This window comes from Eleutherodactylus coqui, chromosome 6, assembly GCF_035609145.1.
Source record: "Eleutherodactylus coqui strain aEleCoq1 chromosome 6, aEleCoq1.hap1, whole genome shotgun sequence".
Classification (NCBI taxonomy): Eukaryota; Metazoa; Chordata; class Amphibia; order Anura; family Eleutherodactylidae; genus Eleutherodactylus; species Eleutherodactylus coqui.
This window is the reverse complement of record NC_089842.1, coordinates 141,703,302-141,722,013: the sequence shown is the minus strand read 5'-3', so window position 1 is coordinate 141,722,013 and position 18,712 is coordinate 141,703,302. Positions and strand designations below refer to the sequence as shown.

Here is an 18,712-nt window from a genome sequence, read left to right as displayed (position 1 = left end):
ACAGCAACATATCATATCAATCCTATGCAGACAAATATACAATTACAAGCAAGACTTACCCTCCTGCTGCTCCCTGTGTGGTGAGAGAGTTTACCCAGAGACATTGAAAAGAATGCAGAAATAGGACATTAACAAAGCAAAAAAAAACATTTTCTTAAACTAATGGTTATTATAATTTTTATATGTATAAAAATGGATTTCTGTTGTCTGTTTTTTATGCACAGCCAAACAACTAGACCAATCTGCACCAAATTTGCCACAAATTTACCCCTCTGCAGTTGCCTGGATCCAGCGCTGCACCTCTGCTGTGGTCCCAGTGATTGTTGTGACAGATGTCAGAGGAAATCGGCAACTGCTGCAGCCAATTAATTTCTGGCATCATGACACTGATGCCAGGAGAATGAGAGTTGATGCTACAGCCTCTCATTGGCTGCAGCAGTCCTCTGATTTCCTGTGACATCATCTGTCACAGCAATCACTGGGACTACAGTGAGGCTGCACTACTAGATATCAGCGGCCGCAGAGGGGTAAATATAGTTCACTTTATTATTTTAATACAGGTGGTCCTATTGAAGTGAGGTTGTCCAGAAACTAGACAACCCCTTTAATTAAAATCTGTTTGGGACGCCACTTGGGAGACATCAAATTTTTAAGTATAACAACCCAACCTTTTCTCTTTGCTAGCTGTGAACAGACTGTACTTTATTATGTTTATTATGTTGGCTTCATATCAGTAGCAAATTAAGTTTTTAACTACACACACTAACAACAAACAGTTGCACGAAATAGACCCCTGCGAAATAGACCGCTAGTGTAATAATATAATTGACAGATTAGTAACCATATTAGTAGTAGATGCTTTGTCAAGCAATGTTAACCTAGTGCCTACATTTAGGTATCTGTCATCTGACAGAACCTGATATTGACTGTTTTGAAACCTATAAGAAATTGTAACAAATAGATGATAATCCATGCCTCTTCTATCAGTTGGCAAGACGTTTTGTAGTGTCGTATGTTAATAAAAGGGCATCTGATTGGCTGAGAAGTCTAATAAAGCAGAATCTTGGGACCTAGGTAACATAACAGTTGTATGTATGACTTACTCGTATTCCACTTCTTCTGTATCAGACATTATGGCAGTTGTTCACCTGTAGATTAAGAAACATATAAACATATCAGTATGTCCTTAAAAATAGTATTTCATATGATAATGCAGTTATATATTAGACAATAGTGAAAGATATAAATATGATCTTAGATGTTCATCAAAGACAGAAAGATATGACATGGAAATGACAAATGTTTGTTGGTTGCAAAGCTCACCTATAAAGCTAGGGCTACATGGCGGCTTTTAGCAGTGACAGGGGTTGCACAACCAAAAAACACTGTTTAGCCTGGTGAACTCATACTCACATTGAGGTCAATGGGGTCATGATGCGAGTTGCAGGTTGCTGCAAGCACAACCTGAAGGTTTCAAAAATGCAAGCTCGATGGATTTTTTGCGACCTGTGAGTCATGGTTGCGGCAAACTGTGACTCACACTGTGACCCCATTGACTCCAATGGGCTTCACAGTAATCCTTGGTTGTGCAATGGCAAAGAATAGAGATGAGCGAGCACCCAAATGCTCGGGTCCACGTTATTCGAGTCGAGCTTTTCGTAAAATTCGAGAGCTCTACTCGAGTAACAAACCCCATTGACTACAATGGGAGACTCAAGCATTTTTGTATGTGGGACGCCGGATCCCGAGCTTTTTTTTTCTCTTAGTTTGTGTGTTTCCCTCTCTCTCTCCCTCTCTCTCTCTCGCTGCGGTGGGGAGGGGCCAAAACAGGCACGTCACAGCGGGGAGGAGCCAAAAACTGGGGCGGGGTTGAACACGACTTGATGCTTGTTCGAGTAACGAGCACTATCGAGTACACTAATACTCGAAAGAGCATCAAGCTCGACAAAGTATGTTCGCTCAACTCTAGCAAAGAGTCATGGTGAAGTTCTAGTCTAAAGCTAATACATAAAATGGTATATAGCTAGAAGCAAAATGATGTGGATTTATAGAGATATCCATTCACAGCTGATCTTTTCAAAAGTGACGACTATAATGGAGGCTTTAAGCTTAGACCTTCGTAAAATCATAGTATAGCCTTTAGCTTGGACCATAGCAACAATCTTACAGATTCCGGAATTAAATCTCTTAGCGGGTCCAAATCAGTTTTGACCCTTAGGTACTAAAATTAGTGGTAACCCAAGTTTATGTACAAATCTAATTAAAAAAAAAAAAACATTACAAAGTCAGAAAGGTCAACAATGGAGTCAAGGTGTTTGCATTCAAATCACCATGTCCATCAATGTTACACGCAATATATGCACATTTGCCATTATTGAAACTAGATATTATGTTGTAGCACCATTCTCTAATTAGATCTCCACAACATTTACATTTTACCAGACATGCTGTCTTTAGAACCTGATAATAGTGAACATCTCCGCAAACAATATCATATCATAGATTTACAAAACAGTTTCACATTTTTATGTTATATTAAAGTTCTTTTTAACACTTCTTTTCTTCTAGATCTTCTTTGACTCCTTCAGGACCAGAGATTTTTTATTTTTGTTTCTTTGTCCACACCTTCCAAAAGCCACAACTTTTTAATTTTTCCACTGACATAGCTGTATGAGGGCTTTTTATGGGATGAGTTGTATTTTAATGGTACCATTTAATGTAGCATATAATGTATAGAAAATCGTAAAAAAAAATATTAAGTGTTGAGAAATGGAAAAAATGCAATAAACACCATTTTTGGAAGTGCTTAGTTTTTACAGTGCTTACAATGCCGTAAAAATGACATATGAACTTTGCTCTATGGGTCAGTATGATTATGGTGGCACCAAATTTGGAAATGTTTTGAATGTTTTACTACTTTTAAGAAGTAAATAAAAAGTTTTCATAAAAATTGCCTTCAATCGCCATATTCTGAGACACGTAATTTTTTAAAAACCTTTTTTGTCGATTGCACTGTGTGAGGGCTTGTTTTTTGCAGGATGAACTGCAGTTTTTATTAGTAGTTTTTTTTGATAATTTATTTACATTTTTGGGGAGCTGTTATAACAAAAAAAACTGCAAGTATGGCATTCCATACTTTGTTTTACAGCCTTCACCATGCAGAATAAATAAGGTAATATTTTAATAGTTCAACCTTTCACGTACATGGTAATACCAAATATATTGATTGTTTTGACTTTTTACATTTCATTTTTGATTTTTATTTAGTTCTCACAGGGTACTTGAACTTGTGATCATCTGATCGCTTGTACTGCATAGTGCAATACTTCAGTATTGCAGCATATAGCGATTTTTGATGTTGCCTATCAAGCCCTGCCTCAGGCAGGGCTTGATAGGCTTTTATGTACGGCAGCCCTGGGAGCCTTCAGTAGGCTCCAGGATGCTATGCTCCCTGAACGACAGCCCACTATCGCATCTCTGGGGGCGCTGGAAGGGGTCCCCCTCCAGCACGTGGCATCTGAACAGTTAACTGCCACGATCAGAGCTAACTCTGATCACAGCAGTTGCTGGTAGCTGTCAGCTGTCAGCTGTCAAAAATAAAAATAGCTGACAGCCTCCAGGTATGGTGTGGACTCATCTCCCGAACCTGCTTCAATAATTGTATTCCAGCAATCAGATTACAAAATCTGTATAATTAGACCTCATAATTCAAAAGTGACCGTGTGCTTGCACTTCCTGATGTCAGTTTTCCAAAAATGGCTGTCAAAGTGAACATAAAAATATCAATATCCATGTAGGCAAAGCAAACATAAGTACTAAACTTTAGCTATTGTGCTAACTTCTAATTTACCCAATATGGCCAAGTTCTGGTTGGAAACTGTTAATAGAAAAGAAAACTCCTTTATGGTTCTAGGCTTAACCCAAATATGGAACAAACATCTCTGTGTATGCAGCTCAGACCTTCATATTTAGTGAATTGCAGGCGAAGGACAATAGGTTTGCTGTGTTCGGTCTGGATTGTAATAGGCCTGTTACATATACTGTATGGTGTCTGAGATTCACACATCCTAACATTCTGCAGAAAACTATACAAATGATGACAATATTTTATATAATCACTCAGATAAAAGGGAGGATTTCTAGAACATGATGTAGATACAGTGAGCATGCCTGCTGCTCTATCAGTAAAGGGTGTGACTGATATCGGTGCTGATTAGCAGTATATTTATGGCTATACTCATTGTTGATTAGCTTTATGTTGGGCAGTTGCCAGACCAATCTATATGTGTGTCATCTGTGAATCCCCTGGACATCCCTCTACTCTGATATTCAACCAGCCATTGAGATAAGTGTTTCTTGTTGTTCCAGGAATGAAGAATGTAACATTAAACTGCATATAAATATTATTTCTCCTTTTCGGGTCAGAAGATGCCAGAGGAGTGAAGCTATCTGAGGACTGGTTTATTTTCCACTGTCTAACAATAACCTGAAATTAAATCTAGAACAGATGGGACAAAGAAATGAAATACAGAAGTATAATAGGATTATTAGACGCTGTTCTAAGACTAAGGTCCCTGCAATGATCTCACAGATGTTGGTAGCAACATCAGTAATGCAATGAGAGGTTAAAGTCATGCCTGGTAATATTCCGAAAATAGCCCCCTTGTAAGCCTGGTGGGCATCACAATGTCAGACTTGTGTAATCTACTGATAAAGAAGAAAGTCAAGAATTTCTGGGATTGCAGCTTCTCTGTAGATAATTCTTAGATAACTAAATGGCTCTCCACTTTGGACAATTCCGTTTTGTTAGAAAGGTCTCTGTGAGAAACCATAGTGTTTAAATACTATCATGTTCCCCACCCCATTTTCTGTAATTTACTTGACACGTACTCATATGAACAGGACAATCAGAAGATTACAAGGCCTAAAAGAAGGGAAGCTCTGTTTTACTTTATCTGATCTTTAATATATACATATATATATATATATATATATATATATATATATATATATATATATATATATATATATATATCAGTGGCCAAAATGCCACTGAGCTGCACTTTTTTAGACTGTGTTATCGCAGTTGCATTAGTTGCAGTTGGAACATAACATCATTGAAAATCATTGCTTGAAACGTTGCAGTACGACACTGCAATCTTCATGTCACACGACACATGTAGCCCTAGCCTATAACATGGCTGCTTTCTTCTAATCAGAAGCACGCCTGTCCATGGTTTGTTACTTAGTTTAGGAAAACTTATAGGTTACCATTTAAAGACCTCAAAAAGTTGACAAACAGTGTGTGACCAAGAGACCCAGAGGCCAATGTCACTGCACGTACTGTTTCCTAATTAGTTATAAAGAGGTGTAACAAGGTATGCATATGCTAAATCACTTTTAGGGCTCATTCACACGAGCGGTGTGAATAGCCGTGAACAGAAAGCAATGGTTTCTTATAGAAAACCGGTAAATTCGCACACCTAACAAAGATAGGACATGCGGCTGCAAGGTCGCATCTAAGCTCAGTGGTGCGCATAAAGATAGAACCTAACCTATCTTTGGTACATACTTTCCATTGATTCCTACGGGAAAAAAACATTCTATGCTCTGAGGGTGAGGGTCCTGAGTAGAGGATCTTCTCCTTCTGTTACTTTAGAACCTCATTTGACAATGGGTTTGCTAAGTCAGATACACTATTTTAAGTATTTCAAGTATTCTTCCTTCTAAAGCTAAGACCTCTGCCTGTCTTTACTAGTTCTTGAAATACAGAGCGTAGTCAAAAAGACTGATTCAGAGCTATATCTCAATATTGGTGTCCAATATTGAAAAAAACTATAGTGTACCTGGAGAACCCGGAACATGGATTTTAATTTTGCGTTGTGACCACTGTAAGAGATAGAGAGTAAAACCCAATTGCAGAGTTGAAGAGCAGCATGAGAGAAGCAGAAATTCACTTTCTGCATCTCTATAAGTCCTGTGGGACTAATGCTATGACTGAAGTAAGAAAAGTGGCCTCCTTCTGCTAAAATAGGGGCAGATCACCCAGGAAGTCATCCACTGTTATCTGCAGGAGATTCAGGTACCAATTAGCATTGAGTGTCCCTGGAATGAACACAGATTCAATGAGGTGAGTGCAAAATACCAACCCACACTTCACGTTGAGTCTTGTATTGTCTTCTGATTGGGTCATGCTCTTCCTAGTAACTTGCACTGCACCTGCATTGAATTGGCACCTCTCCACTCACTAACAGAGTCTTGTAATGATAGTGTCAGCCCTGGACTGCACTGTTAATTGGCCTCATGCATGTATTGTAGCAGAAGGAGTCCGCTTTGAAGACGTTTAACTTACTTCGCGGGACTTAGAGACACGCGGAAAGCTACATGCTACTCTTCAACTTTGCAATTAGGTTTTACTCTATATCTATTAGGGGTTACAATACAAAATTTAAATCCATGTTCTGTAGCCCCAGGGGCCTGTGCGTCATGCCATCATGTAGCGCATCCATGCCGTCATATTCAATCACAATATTGTTATTTCAATATAAGACACCAATATTGAGATGTAGCGATGGATCAGGCTTTTTCATACACCCTGAATTTAAACCCTCATCTCTTTTGGAACAATTTTTTTTGCATATTCAATCAGTGGCAGACTGATCAACTATATAAGGGTTCTTTTAAACAGGCCGAATTTTGGGCCTGATATAGCAAGCGCCGATTGACAAGTATGTTGATCAATACTCTTTAACTTTTCATTTAGGCAGGCAGAGAACTGCTTATGGGGTCAAGCGATCATAAGTACAAATGTTCCTTCCTATAGGCCAGCGAACAAGTGTTCAGTCATTTGTCTGCTGATCTGTCATCCTTTTACATGTCCTGAATGTTGAGTGAATGAACATTCAGGCAAACATTGGTGCCCAATATTCAGGCCATGTAAGAGGGCTTTAACTCTTCGAACCCAGCAAGTTAGGGTGTCCATATTAACCCCTTCACGACCAATGACGTATAGGTACGTCATGGAGCGGCGGGCTATGTATGAAGAGAGGTTGCGTGGCAACCTCTCTTCATACAGTGCGGGTGTCAGCTGCGGCTATTAACCATTTAAATGCCGCTGTCAATTCTGACAACGGCATTTAAATCCCCCGAACGATGTTCGGGGGTCCCGCGCGGCCCCTCCGCGGTGAGATCGGGGGAGCCGTGCAGGTGTCATGGCAGCTGGGGGCCTAATGAAAGGCCCCAGGGCTGCCTTAATAGACTGCCTATCAAGCCATCCCCGTGGGGTGGCTTCATAGGCTGCCTGTCAAAAAGCAGTATGACGTAATGCTATAGCATTACGTCATACTGCAGGAGCGATCAAAGCATCGCATATTAAAGTCCCCCAGGGGGACTTCAAAGCAATGTAAAAAAAAGAATCAATAAAGTTTTTTTTAATTGAAAAAAAAAAAAGTTGCAAAATTTTAAATCACCCCCCTTTTGCCATATCTATTATTAAAAAATCTAAATAATAAATTAAAAATATGTATTTGGTATTGCCACGTCCGTAAAAGTCCGATCTATCAAAGTAGCACATTATTTTTCCCACACGGTGAACGTCGTCCAAAAAAAAAAATAAAGAACGCCAGAAATACACTTTTTTAGTTACCCTGTCTCCCAGAAAAAACACAATAAAAAGCGATCAAAAAGTCGTATGTACTCCAAATCAGTACTATCAGAAACTACAGAACATCCCTCAAAAAATGAGCCCTGGCTGAACTATGTCGACAGAAAAATAAAAAAGTTATTGCGCGCACAAAATGACGGCAGAAAATAATTGAAAAAAATTAAATGTCTTTAAAAAAAAAAAAGAGGAGTATAGTAAGAAAAAACCTATACAAGTTTGGTATCGTAGTAATCGTACCAACCCATAGAAAAAAGTTATCATGTCATTTTTTTTGCTGTTTGTGCGCCGTCGAAACAAGACGCACTAAAAGATGGCGAAATGTTGTTTTTTTTCCATTTTACTCCACTTAGAATTTTTTAAAAGTTTTTCAGTACATTATATGGTACTTTAAATAGCACCATTGAAAAATACAACTCGTCCCGCAAAAAACAAGCCGTCATACAGCGACGTCGATGGATAAATAAAGGAGTTATGATTTTTTTTAAAGGGGGGAGGAAAAAACGAAAATGGAATTTAAAAAAGGGCCGCGTCATTAAGGGGTTAATCATGATGGAGGACCCCAACTGATTCTGTTTTCAAACTGCAGATTAGATTTTGCTCTAGTCTATACAGCTTACATTTCTTGGTGTTCATTGGCTAAGAACTTTACATTAAATGACATCACTACACCAAGTGGAGGGACATAAGTTTTAGATTCAGAATTTGGGAAAATGAACAAAAGGATGAAAAGACAAGTGGGCGCTATCTGGTGTAGTAGGTTAGGTTACCCATAAATAAATAGTTGTTGCTTTTCCCTGAACAATATGTGTTAAAATGCTCAAAAGCACTTCTGAATAAAAGAGGATAAACCTTATTGGCCAAATATTGGATAGAATTATAAACCTTTCCAGGTTCACCGGAAGAGCCTTTCCCTGGACTCAAAACCAGGTGCAATACTCAAGAGATACCAACTAACTGTAGACGCTACTCTTGAAATCTTGACTGATAAAGTACTGGACTAAATTCCTGAATTAAAAACGTCTTTATTGTTTACAAAAAAGAAAAGAAAGCTACGCATTTCAACTTCGGAAGTCTGCCTAATAAGGCCTCCTTCCCACGAGCGTGACGGGCTCCGCAGCGTAATATTCCGCTGTGAAGCCCGTCACGGCGCCCCCCAGAGCCCCTATACTTACCTGCGGGAGATAGCGTGAAATCGCTTCCCCGCCCACCACCGCCGCGTCACCGCTCGTCACCGCTCGTCACCGCCCACCGCTCTCGCGTCACCAGCCGTGTCACGTGACGCGGCCGGACCGCGTCATTTGGCGTCATATGACGCTCGGCGGTGGGCGGGAAAGCGTTTTTTCACGCTATCTCCCGCTGGTTACAGCGGGAGATAGCGTGAATGGACGGCTTCCATTGACTGCAATGGAAGCCGTCAGTGCGTACAGCCCGTCCTCACCCGCAGAAAATAGAGCATGCTGCGGGTGAGGACGGGAGAAATCGCGGTGCGTAATTCCGCGGTGGAATTACGCATCGTGAGCATGGAGCTATTAGGTTCAATAGAACCTAATAGCTGCGTGCAACGCAGCGGATTTTCGCCGCGAATTACGCGGCGGAAATCCGTTCGTGGGAAGGAGGCCTAAGGCATCAGGCATCATGCCTGAGGAAGACTCCATTCCAGAGTTGATATGCATACATTTCTTAGTTTTTTTGTGAACACATTGACATACATTGTATCTAATGCTTATGTCCAGGTTAAGGTAGCCATGCACTCTGATATGGTTACTGGAGATGGATGCTCGCTGAATTTTTAGTCTAGAGGCCTTCACCACCCTTCATCTGCTTGAGGGAGACTTTGTAGCAAATAGTGATAAAGTTAAAAAAAAAAGAAACTCTAATAGAAGTAATTCAGCAAAATCTCTATTGTACATATAATTTAATATTTTAGCTTTGTAGTGTAGCAAAAATTGCATTATGGTACATTGCACCCAGATATATGTGGTTTTTTTTTACTTCTTTTTGTGATAGAAATGCCAACTTCCTGTCATATATTGTGAATTCATGTTCCTCAATCAGCAAGTCAAAATGATAGTCAATGCTCAGTCTTAATTTTTAGTAATGAAACTCACTCAGGGAGATGGCTGTTTACTGTATATAAGGCTTTGTTCAGAGGTCTAGGAGTCACTGTCAGGGGTCTGATTCCTTTTAGTGGCAAAGATAAGGCAGCATACAGCGCTACTCTTTGCATCAAAACCTCAACCTTACTTTAAGTCAATGTGATCTGTGAGTTGACATTTGGCTTCATCATACAAATACTGTGTGTTAAATGTATAGGAAGAACACTATTAAGGACTTCAAGGACTTCTTTTGCCGACCTGTCATACAGCTGATGAGCGGCGCAGGAATAATATGGAAGTCCTGGGATCCAGATGCAAGTGGGAAAGTTTACTGTAAAAACAGCACTGGAATGCTTTTCCTATGTCACTGGTTAAATCTCAGTGGGGTTACCTCTGCTCCAACATAAACAGCAATAACTCTATATTTAACAATTCCCAATGGGATCCAGAAGCTTCATTATTTATTGTCCAAGGCATATTTGGAAAGAAATCTGAATTTGTCATTAAAGCTATCTGAAAATCTCAGGGTACCAGAGGAACGAGCCTGACAGCTGCTTAAATATCAAGTTTATTTTCATGTCCCGCTATTGTCTCATAGTCCTTTGTAATCTCACATCTCTTTAAATATAGCACATTCCTCTGCCCCCTGGGTGCCAGGGACGTGGGCTATCTGTACTCAGTAACACTTCTGCACTCATCATGAAATCACAGATCATCATCAAATGGCCCAGATAAACCGCATGAATCATGTTCTCAGTTTGTAGCTGGAGGATATATAGGAAAAGATTCCTGCAATGTGCAAAACCCTACAGCTTTCCATGTGTTGTCTTATAATGTACGAAGCACTAGAGATTAAAAATCAGAGCCTTCACTAATTTACTTTACAGGGATCTTTAAAGTGAGATGTTCCATTACTTTGTGGCGTCTATACAAGGTTCAGAGTCAAGACACTGCGGTTGACACCATGTGAACTGATGCCTAAAGGGGTTATCTGTGATTGGAAGAAAAGATGGTCTTTTTTTTCTAGAAACAGTGGTACTCTTGTCCATAGGTTGTGGTTGCTATTGCTGAGCCAGGATAATTGTTCTATGATTTATTAAAGGGGATTACAAGTTATCTCATATGCATAGGGGAATAACTAATCTAGAGAACAGGCGTCCCATGTGTCCTTCTGCCAGAATAAATGGAGCGCTAGCTCAGCAAGTGTGGTCAACGCTCCATTCACTTCAATGGGGCTGATGGAAATAGCTGAGTTTGCTGCTCAGGTATCTCGTCATTCCCATTGAAAGTGAATGGAGTGCCAGTTGACTTGTATGTCCAGCTTTCCATTCAGTCTCCTCCTTACTATGGGGCGTGGGTGCAGTAATCCCACAATGAAGAGGATAGTGGACATGTGACCTTCATCCCCAAGATTGATGGGGTTCTCAGCTGAAAGCCCCCCACCGATCAGCAATCCCCTGTAGATAGGGGATAACCTCTAATCTTGGTACAACCCCTTTAAGCTGTATTATCATGTTAAACATTTCCGTAAATAAAATAAAAATAACATAAATCTGGCTATTTGTATAGCGCCAACTTATTCCGCAGCGCATTCAGGTAATTTATTTATTACCCCCACCAAGCTGGGTGCTCATTTTACCAACTTCGGAAGGATGAGTCAACCTTGAGCCGGCTACCTGAACCATTCAGGGATTGAACTTGTAACCTTCAGGTCGTGAGCGAGAGATTTAGTAGTGCATTTCTATTGCCTTAACACTCTGCACCACACGAGCCCCACCATAATTATTTTTCCCATCTCTTGCTAAAAAAACACTTACATTTCTTTTGTCTTGGATCAAATAGTTTAGGTTTACTGTTAGTCTGGCAATTGTTTCTCATAGAAATCTGCAATCCCATATTTACAGGAGTTGTCTCATGAAGATAACTCCTTTCCACACCCTACTAGGACATCATAGAGAGAAGTCCTTCGCACATAGTTGGCCCACCCTATGAGTCAAAGCAGAGAGCTACTAAGTATCAATGTCTCCCACTTTGCATTCCTGGCTTATCCATGCATTACACAGTCAGGCATTCATTTGAATGACAGGCATGTAATACTACATTTCCACTAAATATCATGTAAACTTAATAAAACATAGATGAACTGCTCTCAGCATAAGAACAGATGTAGCAGGGACCTTTTCGAGCTTCCACTGTCCCTCCCCTGAACAAGATAAACAGGTTAAAAATGGAGGCAACATCATCATTATCCATCTGTTACGTGTGTAGTGGGGTAGCACTACACCCTTCCTAGTGGACTTTGTGTTTGCTTTGGATCTGAGTTTATCGTTAGTAAAGTTTAAAGACACTATCACTTTAATAAAAAGGGCACGAGGTAGAACTGATGGCATTTTCATGTGTAATGAGGTCGCCACAGAAAACCAAGATCGGCCCCTACTCACAACCATGATCACCTTGTATTATAAAATCTCAGTGAGCAGGGAGGACTCCCCGTCCATTTAGGACCTCCGATTCCAGAGAGCACCAATCACAGGCCTTATACCAAGGTACAGGGAATAAGCATTGGTTAGGAAAGAAAATAGATGGATCGCGCTCAAGGAGTGACCTCCAACCAATAATACTGATGATCTGTATGGAATAAAGTAAACCTTTTACTTACTTCACCAGGGTGGTGTGAGAGACCAGACCAAGCCACCACAATCCCCTGTATCCACGAAAACCAGTTAAGCCAAAGGATGGGTGTACACACAGGTAATGAACATGCCTCATCAATGGAGAGTTTATTGCCAAAGGATAAAATGGGTACAGCTCTGTAACGTGTTTCGGAGGGAGCACATCAGGCAGTTACAAGAGGTAAAAAGGGTGCTGTATATATATATATATATATATATATATATATATATATATACACTACCGTTCAAAAGTTTGGGGTCACATTGAAATGTCCTTATTTTTGAAGGAAAAGCACTGTACTTTTCAATGAAGATAACTTTAAACTAGTCCTAACTTTAAACAAATGCACTCTATACATTGCTAATGTGGTAAATGACTATTCTAGCTGCAAATGCCTGTTTTTTTGTGCAATATCTACAAAGGTGAATAGAGGCCCATTTCCAGCAACTATCACTCCAGTGTTCTAATGGTACAATGTGTTTGCTCATTGGCTCAGAAGGCTAATTGATGATTAGAAAACCCTTGTGCAATCATGTTCACACATCTGAAAACAGTCTAGCTCGTTACAGAAGCTACAAAACTGACCTTCCTGTGAGCAGATTGAGTTTCTGGAGCATCACATTTGTGGGGTCAATTAAACGCTCAAAATGGCCAGAAAAAGAGAACTTTCATCTGAAACTCGACAGTCTATTCTTGTTCTTAGAAATGAAGGCTATTCCATGTGAGAAATTGCTAAGAAATTGAAGATTTCCTACAACTGTGTGTACTACTCCCTTCAGAGGACAGCACAAACAGGCTCTCACCAGAGTAGAAAAAGAAGTGGGAGGCCGCGTTGCACAACTAAGCAAGAAGATAAGCACATTAGAGTCTCTAGTTTGAGAAACAGACGCCTCACAGGTACCCAACTGGCATCTTCATTAAATAGTACCCGCAAAACACCAGTGTCAACATCTACAGTGAAGAGGCAGCTGCGGGATTTTGGGCTTCAGGGCAGAGTGGCAAAGAAAAAGCCATATCTAAGACTGGCCAATAAAAGAAAAAGATTAAGATGGGCAAAAGAACACAGACATTGGACAGAGGAAGACTGGAAAAAAGTGTTGTGGACGGATGAATCCAAGTTTGAGGTGTTTGGATCACAAAGAAGAACGTTTGTGAGACGCAGAATAAATGAAAAGATGCTGGAAGAATGCCTGACGCCATCTGTTAAGCATGGTGGAGGTAATGTGATGGTCTGGGGTTGCTTTGGTGCTGGTAAGGTGGGAGATTTGTACAGGGTAAAAGGGATTCTGAATAAGGAAGGCTATCACTCCATTTTGCAACGCCATGCCATACCCAGTGGACAGCGCTTGATTGGAACCAATTTCATCCTACAACAGGACAATGACCCTAAACACACCTCCAAATTGTGCAAGAACTATTTACAGCAGAAGCAGGCAGCTGGTATTCTATCGGTAATGGAGTGGCCAGCGCAGTCACCAGATCTGAACCCCATTGAGCTGTTGTGGGAGCAGCTTGACCGTATGGTACGCCAGAAGTGCCCATCCAACCAATCCAACTTGTGGGAGATGCTTCTAGAAGCGTGGGGTGCAATTTCACAAGCTTACCTCAACAAATTAACAGCTAGAATGTCAAAGGTGTGCAATGCTGTAATTGCTGCAAAAGGAGGATTCTTTGACGAAAGCAAAGTTTGATGTAAAAACAATGTTATTTCAAATACAAATCATTATTTCTAACCTTGTCAATGTCTTGACTCTATTTTCTATTCATTTCACAACGCATGGTGGTGAATAAGTGTGACTTTTCATGGAAAACACAAAATTGTTTGGGTGACCCCAAACTTTTGAACGGTAGTGTATATATATATATACCATAAACATTTATCTACATTACTGGCAGTGGTGGATGGCATTTGGAAAAGGTGCACCACAGCACACTCAGGCGTTCGTAAGTGTATGCCAATGTACGCTGAAGCCTGGAAGTGTGCACCAAAATGGGAGCATGTGTGAGACCAGAAGTGATATGTGTAGCTTTAGTAGTATTGGTAGCAGGTCACTCCCTGAGTGCGATCCATCTTTTCTCTTTCCTAACCCATACTGATTGGAGTGAGAGATTCGCTGCGTGAAAAAAAAAATGATTGGCTCTGCCTCACATTGCCTACATTTCCTGGACTGATGAGAGTGAACTTTGTTAATTTCTATTCCATTTATTAAAGTTAAGTGAGCAAAGAAGCGGACTCTGCTGCTATGTCTTCGCGATCCATTATGAGCGCCCCGTATGTCCCCTACACTGGGAACGCATGTGGCCATGCCTTTGCCACGACTCACCCACTACTTTATTATCCAGTCCCTGTGTAACTGCACAATCCTGAATGCCCCCTATGCTCCGTCATCCTAGCCGGTCCATCCCCGAACTGGCTTTCACATGTATGAACTTAGTGTTTAAGATTGGCGTAACATCATTCAGGGTCATAAATCTTCGAAGGGCAACCGTTACATACCAAACTATCAAACAAATGATACAATGTGTGGAAAATAGCTTTGCCATAGCTGCAGCGCCACAAGTTGAGGAACCCAGATTGTACAATGTATTTCTTGTCCGACCAAGTTCCTTATAAATGAGATAGGCAAAAAACTATAGACCAAGTGTGTAGAAGGGAAACCAATGAAAAATATCACCTACATAAGAGCATGCACCATTGTTCTCCACCACTTCTTGTCTGAATGACCCCAATGTTCTCTGCCGCTCACTACAGTTTAGTAGCTAATACGTCCTATTACTCCGGAATTCTATTCTTTACATGGCAGATGACCAATTGTGACACCCTACATTTGTGTCTTGTCAATATGTAATGAACTGTTGATATAACTGGAGTCTTGGTTGATAACTTCTTCTCTTATTAGCCACTCATGGTGTTCATGGGGCAGAGTTTATTTTCTCTTGTTCTATATCTAGATAGGCTGAGTCACTCACTTACAGGATTAGCCAGAGATAACAGGCTTCAACTTGTCCCATATCACTAATGAGGTTATCAGGTTCAGTATCATTCCATATGTTTTGCCAGACTACCACCTATATGAGTCAGGAACAAAAACCAAAATCCGGAACAAAACCCACAATAAAATGTTGTGCGCCTCGTCATATATTAGGCTGGGTACACACTTGCATTAAAAAAAGTCACAGGTACGTCTGAAAAAATGGACATCATTGGTGCATCAGGCTCAAGCGAAATTATACTAAGACCGGTGTTGGAAATGCCAGACTCACAACATGTTTGGGCATTACAATCAGCAGGAACATTTAAATTGACTCGTTAAGCACAGAGCCGCCATCAGGAATTTCTGTCACCCCGTATGACAAAAGATCCGAGATGTCTAACTGGTTGAGTGTGGCATTTATTTTATACTTCTGTAATGTCAGTGGTTTTAAAAATGGAACTAATGTGTCCTGATTTTCTGAGAATGATCAAAGTGCAGGATACATGAAAGAGAATTGTAAATAGTAACATCAAGGGTCTAGAATCCCCCGCTGGCACAGAGCAGATAGAAACCATGTACATGTGATAGTCAGTGTGTTCTCTCTGTATGAAACTACATTTAGTAACATGAACACAGCACGAGGTTATATGGACTTTTTTTTGTGTACATGTTTTGTGGTTGCATCATCACGTTTGATCTGTAGATGGAGTAACCCAAAAGGATGCAGTTATCATTTAAGCTGGGCTCAGATGGCCATAATTTGCTACATGCCACCCGCGAGTGGCATTATGTACTTGCTGCATACCGCCAATCGCCATGTACTATCTTGGCGCGTATGCACACATATTACATGTCAAGATAGAACATGCTGCGATTTTTCTTGCACACTTATTTTGAACAATTTGTGTGAGCAGCAACTTGGCAGCCTATGGCCGATTAATACAGCATATTCCTGCAGCAAAACCCGCATGCGGAATATGCTGTAATAATACGTTCATGTGGGAGAGCCCTTATATGTATGTACCCTTCTCAATTTGTGGTAAGACAACAGCACCTAAACGACTACCATTTTCACCTACATCTGTATCTGGTTGTGCATCCAGTTTCATCTGGCTGTAATATGGTATATATCGGTATTATAGCTGCAATACCTGGACCTGCAGTTTTACTAAACCATGGTGATCTTTGCCATGTAAGACAATATTTCTCCTTAAATCCCAGGTGCTGAGCAGGTTAAACCTCACAACTCAAAAAGTCCACGAGTAGTAATTACTTGTGAAGTTTTCATAAGTACCATTCAAATGTATCTGTTAGATCTGTATCCAGGAAACCTGGTTGGAGATCAATTTGGGTCTTAGTGAGTTAGAGGCCAGTTCAAATAAAGCTCACGTAATTAAGCATGTATAGAGAGCAGATATTGGGGACCAGGATTTGTATGCGTATTTGCATGAAGGTAATACTGTAAGTGCAACCTATGTAACTGCATAGGGCCCAAAGGGGGACCAAGTAATAATACTTGCTCCTATGTATTAGATCACATGTAAGGAGCTACACTTATTCCTATTGACTAGTGTTGAGTGAACTTTTGAACACTTCAGTTCAGCTGATCCGCCAAACTTTTGCAGAAAGTTCAGTTCGGTCCGAATTAGGTTGAACTGAACTGTAAGTTCACCACAGCCCTTAAAACTGGTGTATAGTATTATCTAAGAGCCATTAAAGCGCAGAGCTTTTATTGCTCTTAGGGCGAAAACACACTGTTGTACGCGCAACTATACTCAGCAATACAGAGCGTAGCTGTGCCTGAATGAGGGAGATTTCTTCTCCTTTGCCGGCAGTTCAAACTCCGCGCCAGAGTGCAGGAGTTTGAAAAAAGAGGCGGGAAGATAGATGTTGCCCGATCTTTCATGCACAATCTATTTACTACATGCGGGGAACATAGGGCATGTACTATATTTTCTCAGCTGTAGTATTCATTTAGTAAACCACTAAACTCCTATTAATTATCACTGCTGTATAAGGGGAGAAAAACACTCAGGTGTTTTGCCCTTATACAATGGTATATACACCAGTGTTGAGTGAACTGGATCAGTAGAACCCTGTTTTGGGTAGAACTTTGCCATAAACTCGGTTCGGGTTTGTTACAAACCAAACTTTTAGCAAATTTTGAACTGAAAAAGGGTTGTACTAGTTTGGTTCACTCAACACTCCACAGGCACTCTTGGATTGGCACCCCTGGAAGGAAGTTGCTACTTATAAGGTGGTCTATGGGTAGCAACTTGGCGTCATGAAATTAGAATCCAGAAACCACAATACAAAATATATTAGTAAATCAGAACATACTATGAGCTGAGTGATTCAAGTCTTATGAAGTAAGCAATTCTTTCAAGTAATTATATAAACAGATATATTGCCTTTGAACATTTTAGATAATACAATATAAACCTGCAATCAATATAAAAGTATTAATTGTTTAGAAGAGGATTTCGTAAAGCCGTGGAACTTACCTTTGCCCCTTATAGACGGCGGTGGGAGTGATGGGCAGGGAGCTAGGACCCTCTGATTTCAGCTCTGGAATGGAGCCGTCTACAGAGAGTGAGGCTTTAGTGTGACAGAGAGCGAGGCTTTAGTGTCAGAAACTGGACACCACTGTTCTACATCAGTCGCATTGTATTGGGTGAGTGAGATCCCAACATCAATATATGGAAACTTACACACGCATCAATGCTGCAGAGTCTGGCATCTCAAAATAGCTGTAGATAAGCAGCTAGACCCCAGACAGAGCTGTATTACAGACAGGCACACATGGAAAGTAGTGGTTGACTTCTTATGTATTTGTATTTATTTCGTTAGACAGTAATCAATATGTGAACAAATAAGAAAAAGTGATCTAATCTCAGAGTTTTGAAGTTTTGAATCCTCCTATATGTTACAGTGGACAATCTCTGTATATGATGTTACACCTCATTGCTTTAGGTGGTAGAACTTTAAGGAATGGAGAAGGGAGGAGCCACTCATGGACATATGGGACTATTCTTCTGATTTTATGGCTATTTTGGGGGCAGTGTGTGCTGCAGTAACTGTAAAATTAAACAAGTGAACAACAATCGCTCTTTGTAAATGCACACAAGCAATAGTTGTCCAATACTTCGACGACTATATTGAGTGACTATTCACAGAATAGTTGTCCCATGTAAACCACTCTAACATAAGGCCAGCCCAACATCTCTGTTGCGAACATTCCCTCGGCTTTGGATTATTGTGTGACTGTGTGGATGTTGCTACATTAACTAAAAAAGGAACAGATG

General features: G+C 40.4%; 1 long non-coding RNA gene across 1 annotated transcript; it reads right to left on the bottom strand.

Annotated features, from left to right (window-relative positions):
- Positions 1-59: 59 nt before the first annotated feature.
- On the bottom strand, positions 60-18,017 carry LOC136631481 (uncharacterized). Its single transcript, XR_010793026.1, has 3 exons — positions 17,912-18,017; positions 1,104-1,148; positions 60-73 (listed from the first exon to the last, which is right to left on the bottom strand). It is a non-coding gene; the product is annotated as an uncharacterized lncRNA (long non-coding RNA).
- Between the last annotated feature and the right edge of the window lie 695 nt (positions 18,018-18,712).